We start from the raw sequence: 10676 nt of genomic DNA on the forward strand, positions 1-10676 counted from the left end.
TGAGGGAAACATTAATATTAGAGCTTAAACCCATTTGAGCAACGGGAAACTCAAAGAACATCTTAAAACTGCTGTAAAGCACCAGAAATGGAAGAGCTTGACATCAGGGTTTTAAGTAGGATGATAAAAACTGGGGGTCTCTAGAAGGGGCATGCATGGCCTATGTCATTAAGCGTATGGCTTAAACACAAATTACATTTCTCCACTACCAGCACTTTGCTAGAAGACTTACTTCTAAAACAATTTTATTGCCAGCTTATATCGCATTAAACAACTTGGTCAGAAATGTGCATGGTGCAATCACAACAGAATGCCCTGTCTTCAAGCAATGCTTACAAATTCCTGCAGTTTTACGGTGGTAAAAAGATTCCCGCTTAACTATTATGGCCTGAAACTCATCCCCCGAAAATGAAAGAATGAATGAACATGTCAAGTTCATGGGGGCTTTAAAGACACTTCTATTCACCATTGAACTCCGCTAGGACACGTGCGGATGCCACCATCTGGTAACAATAGTGCTCTAGCAAATCCCCTTGACATAAAAGAACCATTTACTGCCAAGACCGAAAAACTTGGGTAGGGTAATAAAATGGGGAAAACAGACATTTTTTAACATATTTGTAAAAGGCTCTAGAATACTAGCCAACAAAAAGTTATCAATCGCTGGAGTCAAGTGGCATTCATCTCACTTGCCTGAGGTGTTTAAAATATGTGCTAATGTAGAGGTGCAGAATTGAAACAATAAAACTGTACTTTAAAAAAAAAAACATGAACTATCCAGGGTTTAGCGTGGAAAAGCAACGCATTGTCGTTTGTCTCACGTTATGCACTCGACTATTGTAATATTGGCCTCATTTATATCCCAAAAAAAGGCTACTTTAAAGAAACGATTGTCATACCTTGGACCGAGAGTGTGGGAACTTCATATCAGAAAGGCTCCAGTGCATTTGTCACTCAGTCTAGTGACTGTTAAACAGCTGGTATGCAGAGTGTAACAATATCACCTCAAGAAAACCAGGAGGGCTGCAGCAGAAGCGAGTACATGTCTGTTATGTTGGTAAAAGACAAGATGAGTGTGAATGCAGTTCTGGCTAAAAAAAATGTATTTGTCAAACGGCAGATTGTAATGCTTTTATTTTCTATATGCCAGAGTCTTTTCCGAAAACGGAGAGCACAATTGGGTGGGGTGCCGACATGCTGCAAAGGTAATGCAGCTTTTCAAGAGTTATTGCTAAAAAAGGAACCATGGGAAGTATTTCTGGTACTGTGATATACAGCCAAAAATGCAAAAAGTAGTTTTAGGATGAACAACCATGTTTGTCAAGCAATAACGATCTGTACGATATTGCCCCTAAAAAGTAATAATTTAAAATTAACCTGCAGAGCCATTGCTGGAGGATGGTATCAGTGATATGTTTGTAGTGAAGACAGGATATATAAGATGAGGTAAGCAGTCTTTATTCAGTTGACATGCTGAAATCCCAGACAGCCCTCAGCCATGCGTGCAAACACAGCACGAACCTTCAACTGCCCCCAACCAACTGTCACCTCTCCAGACCTAGGTGTGAGCCAACGGGCAGCCCAAGTGATCACACAATGGAATGTCCACGCGCTGACAGCATACTACATATCTCTTTTCCTTAATAAAAGAAGCATAGAAAGGAGAACCAGTAAAAGAGGGAAGAGAAAGGGAGAGGAAAGGAGGCAAAGAAGGAAGAGAGGGTGAAGAGGGAATAAATTACCTGAACCTGGCAGGCAGTTTGATATCTCTGCCACTCCTCCTGGGGAGAACAAGCTGATAATTTTCAACATCAGACCTTAACAACTTTGTTCAGGTTCCATCAGTTGAGTTGATTGACACGAACAGCACTGCCACAGATTTTGTTAACGCGAACAGGTTAGCTGAACTTGGAGTCCCGTTTTCTTATAAAACTTTCTTTATTTTCTCTAAGTCACCTACTGCGAAATCCCTATTAGAGACATTTTTCCTAGAGTCAAAATATGTTTTTTGTTTGGATTGAGTGTCTTCAACTTTATTTCTGACAATATCGTCAAGCCTGTGATCAGTGATCATGTGTTTGAACCACTTGGACATCCATGCAGGTCTGAATTCAGAGCAGGCCTTCCTGCTTTTGAGCAATTCTAGGGAGAAACACCTGTAGACGAGTGTGGCGTGGTTCTGTAGAACCACAAAATGGTTCTTACAGCAACAGATATTTACTTTGTTATGGAAAATAGCCCACCGTATGCACTCTCCAATAACTCTGTTGAGCCTTTCCACTAAACCATTGGTTTGTGGATGATAGAGAGAGCTTTTAAAGTTGTTGGTGGAAGATTCTTTGAGGAATACTTCAACATCAGTTGATATAAATTGTACACCATTGTCAGAGATTAACGTCTTGATAAAACCCTCCTACATGAAAACCTCTTTCATGAAGTCTAGGATTTCTTTTGAGTCAGCTTTAGCTACAATTTTGACTTCAGGCCAATTTGAGTAGTAGCCAACTAAGACTATAGCAAAGCGGGTCTGATGAGGGAAGGTATGGAAGGGACCCAGTACATCAATACCCAGGAAGAGAAATGGGTGTAAGCGGAGGATTGGAGATCAATCAATCAATCAATCACTACATTTATAAAGCGCCCTACACACCGGTGATGGTCTCAAGGCGCTGGGGGGGGAGGTGGGGACGCTACTGGTCGAAGAGCCATGTCTTGAGGAATCTTCTGAAGGCCAGCAGGTCCTGAGTCTGTCGTAGGCTGGTGGGGAGAGCGTTCCAGGTCTTTGCAGCGAGGTAGGAGAAGGATCTGCCGGCTGCGGTGGTTTTCCGGATACAGGGGACTGTGGCGAGGTTGGCTGAGCGTAGTTTTCGGGTGGGGGTGTGAAAGCTGAGACGGTTGTTGAGGAATGTGGGTCCGGTGTTGTGTAGGGCTTTGTGTGCGTGGATGAGGAGTTTGAAGGTGATCCTCTTGTTGACAGGGAGCCAGTGCAGGCCTCTCAGGTGGGGTGTGATGTGGCTGCTTCGGGGGGCGTTGAAGATCAGTCGTGCCGAGGGGTTCTGGATTTGTTGAAGTCTTCTCAGGAGCTTGGTTGTTGTTCCTGAGTAGAGGGCGTTCCTGTAGTTGATTCTGCTGCTGATGAGGGCCTGGGTGATGTTTTTTCTCGTGTCGGGAGGGATCCATTTGAAGATCATGCGGAGGGTGTTGAAGCAGGATTCGGAAACGGCGTTGACTTGCCTGGTCATGGAAAGGGTGATGTCGAGGATGACCCCCAGGTTGCGTGCGTGGTCTGTGGGTTCCGGGGCTGTGCCTAGCAATGAAGGCCACCAAGAGTCGTCCCAGGCTGATAGGGTGGGTCCGAGAATGAGGACCTCTGTCTTGTCTGAGTTCAGCTTCAATCTGCTGTCCTTCATCCAGTCGGCTACGGCCTTCATTCCTCTGTGGAGGTTGGCTTTGCCAGTGTGGGGGTCTTCGGTGAGGGATATCATCAGCTGGGTGTCGTCGGCGTATGAGATGATGTTGAGGTTGTGTTGTCGAGCGACGTGGGCGAGCGGTGCCATGTAGATATTGAACAGCGTCGGGATGAGGCAGGATCCCTGTGGGACGCCGCAGGTGATCTCGGTGGATTTCGAGCGGAAGGGTGGGAGGCGGACGCTCTGGGTTCTGCCGGCAAGGAAGGATGTGGTCCAGGCCATGGCCTTCTCTTGAATTCCAGCGTCATGGAGGCGTGCTGATAGGGTATGGTGGCAGACTGTGTCAAAGGCTGCTAATGGTTCAGGAGGAGGAGGGCGGCTGTTTCTCCTTTGTCCATCAGGATCCTGATGTCGTCAGTGGCGGCGATGAGGGCGGTCTCTGTGCTGTGGTTGTTGCGAAAACCGGATTGGGAGGGGTCCAGGATGTTGTTGTCTTCGAGGTAGCGGGTTAGCTGTTTGTTGACAATCTTCTCTGTCACTTTAGCCGGGAATGGGAGCAGGGAGATGGGCCGGAAGTTCTTGGGGTCCGCCTTGGGCTTCTTCAGAAGGGCGATTATCATGGCGTGCTTCCAGCTTTCCGGGAAAGTTGCTGTCTTGAAGGAACTGTTGATTGTTTTTCGGAGGTGGGGCGCGATGGTTGTGCTGGCTTTGTTGAAGACGTGTTGAGGGCAGGGGTCAGATGGGGATCCGGAGTGGATGGAGTTCATGATTTTGATCGTGTCTTCGTCGCTGACGTTGGACCAGGCGGTCAAGCGGCTGGTGCAGGTGGTGGTTGCAAGGGTGGTGGACTCGGTGGTGGGTGCGGGGGTGTCGGAGTTTAGGCTGTTGAAGCTGTCGTGGATGTCGGTGATCTTGCGGTAAAAGAAGGCGGCCAGGCAGTCGCACAGGTCTTGTGATGGTGGGATGTTGGTTTGGAGAGTTCTTTCACGATGCTGAAGAGCTCTTTGGTATTGTGTGCGTTGTTGTCTTTGCTGTCCTCTTGGCGGTCCTGATGAGTTGGTGGTGTCTGCGGGTGGCGCTCTTGTGGGCTGTGTGGCTGCCTGGTGTTCTGTTGTCGAGCCATTTCTTCTCCACCTCCCGACAGGTGCGCCTGGAGATCCGGAGGTCTGCGGTGAACCAGGCGGCTTTCTTGTTGGTGTGGTTGGTTGTAGAGGTCTTGAGAGGGCGAGGGTGTCGGCACAGTCGTTGATCCACTGTTTGAGGTTGGTCGCGGCGGTGTCTGGGTCGTTGGGGTCGGCGGGTGGTCTCAGGGCGAGGGTGGTAGTCAGTTGGTCCTTGGTGATCTTGCCCCAGCAGCGGTGTGGCAACTGTTGGGTGCGGTGGTGTGTGGTGGGTTTCCTGAAGGTGAAGTGGATGCATCTATGGTCGGTCCAGTGGGGCTCGGTGGTGTGGTTGAAGGAAACGTGGGGGCTGGTGGAGAAGATGGGGTCCAGTGTCTGTCCGGCGGCGTGGCTGGGTGCCGTCACAAGTTGTTTGAGTCCAAGGTTGGCGAGGTTGGCGATCAGGGCGGTTGAGTTGGCGTCGTTGTTGTTCTCGAGGTGGAAGTTCAGGTCCCCGAGGAGGATGTAGTCCGTGGAGGCGAGGGCGTGGGTGCTGACGAGGTCGGCGATGGTGTCGCAGAACTGTGGTCGTGGTCCGGGTGGTCTGTAGACGAGTGTTCCTCTGAGGGTGGTGTTGGGGTCGGTGTGGATCTGGAAGTGCATGTGCTCGGCGGAGGTGAGGGTGTCGTCGGTGTTGGTCGAGACTCTGAGGGTGTCCTTGTGGATGAGGGCGATTCCCCCTCCCACTCCGATGGTACGGTCTCTACGGGAGATCTTGTAACCATTTGGGATGGCTATGGCGATGTCTGTTGCTGAGGTGGCGTTCAGCCAGGTCTCCGTCAGGAAGGCGACGTCGGGAGCGGTGAAGTCTAGGAGGTCCCAGAGTTCGATGGCGTGTTTGCGAGCGGAGCGAGTATTGAGAAGGATGCAGCGGAGGTGGTTGGGTTCTCTGGTTGGTGGTTTGGTGGGCTGGATGCTGGTGAATCTGCATTTCCGGCAGGCGAAGGGCCCTTGGGACACTTCGGGGCGGCTCGGTAGCAGGGGTGATCTCATCCGGTGTTCAGTGCGTGGAGGGTGCTGGAGTCGTAGGCGTTGCGGGGGGCGCAGGGTCCAGGGGTTCTGGCGCTGGGCGCGGTCCAGGCACAGGCGGGCGCAGACGGGCTTGCCTTTGGCGCGCCTGCTGCGCGCGCTGCGCGTTCTCCATAAGAGGCGAAGTGGGAGGGAGGAGCAGCTGGGAGGCGGGAGTGGGGCGGCCAATGGGCGAGGGCACGGGGTAGAGAAAGGAAAAGGGGGCGGGGCCACGGGGGAGCAGCGGGGGGGGCACAGAGGGCAGGGGCGCACGAGGCGAGGAGCGCCTAAGAAACCACAAATCACAAAGACAATAGTCATAAACAGGAGAGCAGCAACAAAATCACAGTGGGGGAAAAAAGGAATGCAAAGAAAGAAACCTGGGGCACACCAGTGGCGAACCCTCGTCAGCACTCGGGACCTGGAGGGGTCGAGCGGCGTGGGGAGTAACCTGGGGTCTTGTCACTACTAGCAGAAATAGAACAATCATGGATCATGGTGTCAATGTCTCGGTCCATTTGGGGACACCAGAAATATTCACGTACACTACGTTATGTGAGAGTAGCACCCAGATGTCCTTCATGAGGTTTAGTCAAGAGGGTATTCCTGAGGTCATAAGGGGGAACTATTTATTTCTAGTCTGAAGACAAGGTCATCTTCTACAGACAATTCTTCACAGTTTCACGTTTGGGTGGACATCAACGTAAATTTTTCTCTCTTGGCCAACTCTCAGCAATTAATTTCTTGAGGCATTTCATCATTATGCATAGCATCTCTGCAATCGTTTTCACATATAGAACAGGTGTGTTGTAATTCTATTGCAGCAACTAGACAATCTTCGAGTTCGTCATCACTGTTGGGTCTGCCAATACACACTAACATGTTAGAAGCTGCAGGCAAAAGTGAAAGAGCTTCAGCATGCACATTTTCCCCCCACCAGTAATGTGTACAATATTAAATTGGAATTGGAGAAGTTTAGAAGCAATTCTAGCTATGCGTGGTGTACTGTTGCTGTAGTTAGTGTTACCTAGAATGTCTACCAAATGTTTGTGGTCAGTCTGTAGAGTGAATTTCCTACCCCATAGGTAACATTTGAATTTTCACAACACAACAGATTTTTTTTCAATGACAGAGTAGTGTGTTTCTGTGTCTCATAGTTCTCACAATGCAAATGCTATGGTGTGTATTTGAGTGCCTGTATGCTGGGTTAAGACTGCACCAAGACTATAAAAACTGGCGTTGACAGTATGCAAGGTACTGCTGGGTCAAATGGTTTCAAAGCCTTAACATTACTAAGTTTTGTTTTCAACCATTCAAATGCATTTTGACACTATACGTCCAATGCAAAAATAGTCTCATGCTTTAACAAGTTGGAAATGGGACGTACTTTTGTGGCGTATTCAGGGATAAAACGTGAATAGAATTCACTTAAACCAGGCAAGGATTTGACACCCGTTTTTGTCAATGGGTGGAGATGCATCTCAGATGGCTTGAACCAATCCTGGTGTCGGTGTGCCACCTGCACTCGAGATCGTGTCACCTAGGTATTCTACCAAATTCTTAGCGAACTCACATATTTCATGTTTGGGAACAATCCCATGCTCTTGGAAAATGGACAATACTTGGTGTATGGTTTGGTTGTGTGTAGATTTGTTGATGGCATTTATTAACGTCATCTTGAAAAATGGCGAAAATTTTAATGCCTTTGAGTAGATTAACCATGAGTCGCTGGAAAACCGATGCTGCCGATGCCAGTCCAAATGGCATGCGACAGAACTGGAACATGCCGGATGGAAAATTAAATGCAGTGAGATGGCGCAAATCTCTGTCAAGCTCAACTTCATGGTATGCTGAAGCGAGGTCAAGTTTGCAGAAGAACTTTGCGCCTTCAACCATGGCCAACATTTCAGTAATGTTGGGTAGTGGGTGTGAGTCTACCCATATCTCTTTATTTAGACTATGAAAATCCTGAGTTCATTGTTCTTTTTGCGCACTACAACAAGTGGAGACAACCAGTGTGACGTTTCAACAGGTTCAGTTACTCCTCTGTTGCACAATGTTGTATGTTCTTTCTCTAGGCCTTCTCTAACACTGAAAGGCACACTCCTTAACTTGTGTTTTACAGGTATGGACTTTCTTTCACTTTAATCTTGTGCTTGAAGCCGTTAATCTTTCCAAGTTCCCCAGAGAAGACTTTGAGAATGTTATTCAAAAGCTCCTGGGAGGAATCACGTATGGCTAAAACCTGTTATTTTACACCTGAATACAACAACATGTCGAACAAACCTTGGTGAAACCACCCTAGTATATTCAAAGTTTGGATAGCTATGTAAATTTTCCCTTGAATGCGCCTTCCTTTGAATTTGAATTCCATGGTATCTTTGAAATATCCTAGTAGATCTATTTTACGCCCTTTGTAGGACACGGGTGCACCATCAGGAGGCAACAACTGTCTTTCGCCCCAGTTGGCGGTAAATAGTGATTTAGATATGGTAAGGTGTGTACCAGAGTCCACGAGAAGTCACAATTTCTTTTCCCCTACAAGTATGTTAGCATAAGGAGCTACTCAATCAGAGGGATCTCCAGTTCTAATTTCACTGTCAGTGATGACTAGTGTCATGTCTTTCATCTCAGGCAAGGAGTCTTCATTGTCACTTTCAGTAGTGTCTCTGATATACTGTACTTTTTCTGACATTTTCTCTTTTATGCCCCTGACATACCTTAGCAAAATGGCCAACTTTCCACATGACCGGCAGACTACGTTTTTTGCAGGGAACGGTCTGCTGTTTTTGTTGTGCATAGTTACCTCACGGAAAGCATATGTCAGATTTTTTTTTTTTAAACTGTTTTGAGAAGTTACTCTCTTTTTTTCTTTTTGTAGTTGTTAATGTGTACTGGAGTGACAACTTACCCTGTTTTGTTTTCTAATTCTTTCACTGAAACTTAAGCAGTTTCAATGCTCTTGGCAATACGGATAGACTCATCAAGGTTAGGATTCCCTAAAGACAACAGTTTTTGTCTACTGGTTCTATCCGTGCAGTTGCTTATAAATTGGTCTCGTACCAATTGCTCAATAAAAATTTTAAATTCACAATCGGCTATCAATTTTCTGAGAGCACTGATGTGTCAACATCCTCATCATTTTTATGTACTCTTTGAAGAATTTGTGTCTTACTACCACAATACTTATATCTACAGACTGATTTCTTTATTGTGCTTTGATATTCGTCAAGATCTTCCTCAACAGCACCTACAGGATCAGGTTGGTGTTTGAGTGTTGCTCTCCCCTTAAAACCCAAGTGAATGGAGCAGTGAAAACGTTTTCCTTTCTGGTCTAAACCTATGTACTCCTATAGCACCTAAGTACGTTTTAAAAGTGTCGAGCCAGTGAAGCCAGCTAATTGGTGGTTCACTCGGAGAGTCAATGAACAGTGGTGATGGGTTAACGGCTTGCATAATGTATATGTATATCATCCTTAACTTCCTACAAAGTAAGCTAATCAAAAAAAGAGAGAAACTTCTCAAAACAGTTTAAAAAAAAAAAAAAATCTGACATATGCTTTCCGTGAGGTAACTATGCACAACAAAAACAGCAGACCGTTCCCTGCAAAAAACGTAGTCTGCCGGTCATGTGGAAAGTTGGCCATTTTGCTAAGGTATGTCAGGGGCATAAAAGAGAAAATGTCAGAAAAAGTACAGTATGTCAGAGACACTACTGAAAGTGACAATGAAGACTCCTTGCCTGAGATGAAAGACATGACACTAGTCATCACTGACAGTGAAATTAGAACTGGAGATCCCTCTGATTGAGTAGCTCCTTATGCTAACATACTTGTAGGGGAAAAGAAATTGTGACTTCTCGTGGACTCTGGTACACACCTTACCATGATATCTAAATCACTATTTACCGCCAACTGGGGCGAAAGACAGTTGTTGCCTTCTGATGGTGCACCCGTGTCCTACAAAGGGCGTAAAATCGATCTACTAGGATATTTCAAAGATACCATGGAATTCAAATTCAAAGGAAGGCGCATTCAAGGTAAAATTTACATAGCTATCCAAACTTTGAATATACTAGGGTGGTTTCACCAAGGTTTGTTCGATATGTTGTTGTATTCCGGTGTAAAATAACAGGTTTTAGCCATACGTGATTCCTCCCAGGAGCTTTTGAATAACATTCTCAAAGTCTTCTCTGGGGAACTTGGAAAGATTTTTATTGTGTTCTATATGTAAATAACGGACATTGAAAACTAATGTAGCCAGGCTGTAATAACGACTGAGATCGCACGACCAGTCTAACTAAAAGCACCCACTCTTGCTCCTACCACAACCTTTGGAACTTCTACTCACCTTTTTCATTACTTGAGCACTCTCTCTTTGCACGTCTTTAGGAGTAACCTCCTCTGTGTACCTTAAGTGTCTAAAAGTAAATGAAGTAATAATTTACTGTTGAAATACGATGGAATTAAAATTCTTTGTTCTTAAATATGTTGTTCTTGGTTGTTGCACTTCTAGTAAAATGTACGTATTAATACATTGAGCCACTAATGCCAGGGCTCCAATAGGTGTTAAAATAACTATTGTAGGTTTGCTTTAATCATTTTATATCTAGGTTTAGGACAATTGTTTTTCATACCGCATTGTACCCAGGTCCAGGACCACTTTGGGTCACCCCATTTTTGATAATGGCTACTTTGTGAAAAACAGCAGTCTTGTCAGCCTCGTGTTCCGCACCTACCTGGCAGAGCCAAGTCAGGCATACAGGAAGGAGCTGTTGTAGCCTGGCACTTGCGCACAGTGGGACTCCACCTCTTCCTCCACACCACAGATCCGATCAGTATTCCAGGTTATCGTGCTGGTATTGTTGTGCGTAGGTTATGGGTGGTGAAGACGTGCGTCCAACCTCTCAGGGTTTCGTTTTAGCAGACCACGTCGAGTACCTTGTAAATCGGGCACACCGACCATGTACTTTCGAATGAGGGCAAGGTGCTCTGCATGACTTCCGTTTGGGATCAGCTTGACGTTCAGCTCGTCGCCTCGAACCATGTGGTGAAGACAGGATACGTAAGATGAGGTAAGCAGTCTTTATTTAGTTGAC

Source organism: Lissotriton helveticus, chromosome 2_1, assembly GCF_964261635.1.
Source record: "Lissotriton helveticus chromosome 2_1, aLisHel1.1, whole genome shotgun sequence".
Lineage (NCBI taxonomy): Eukaryota > Metazoa > Chordata > Amphibia > Caudata > Salamandridae > Lissotriton > Lissotriton helveticus.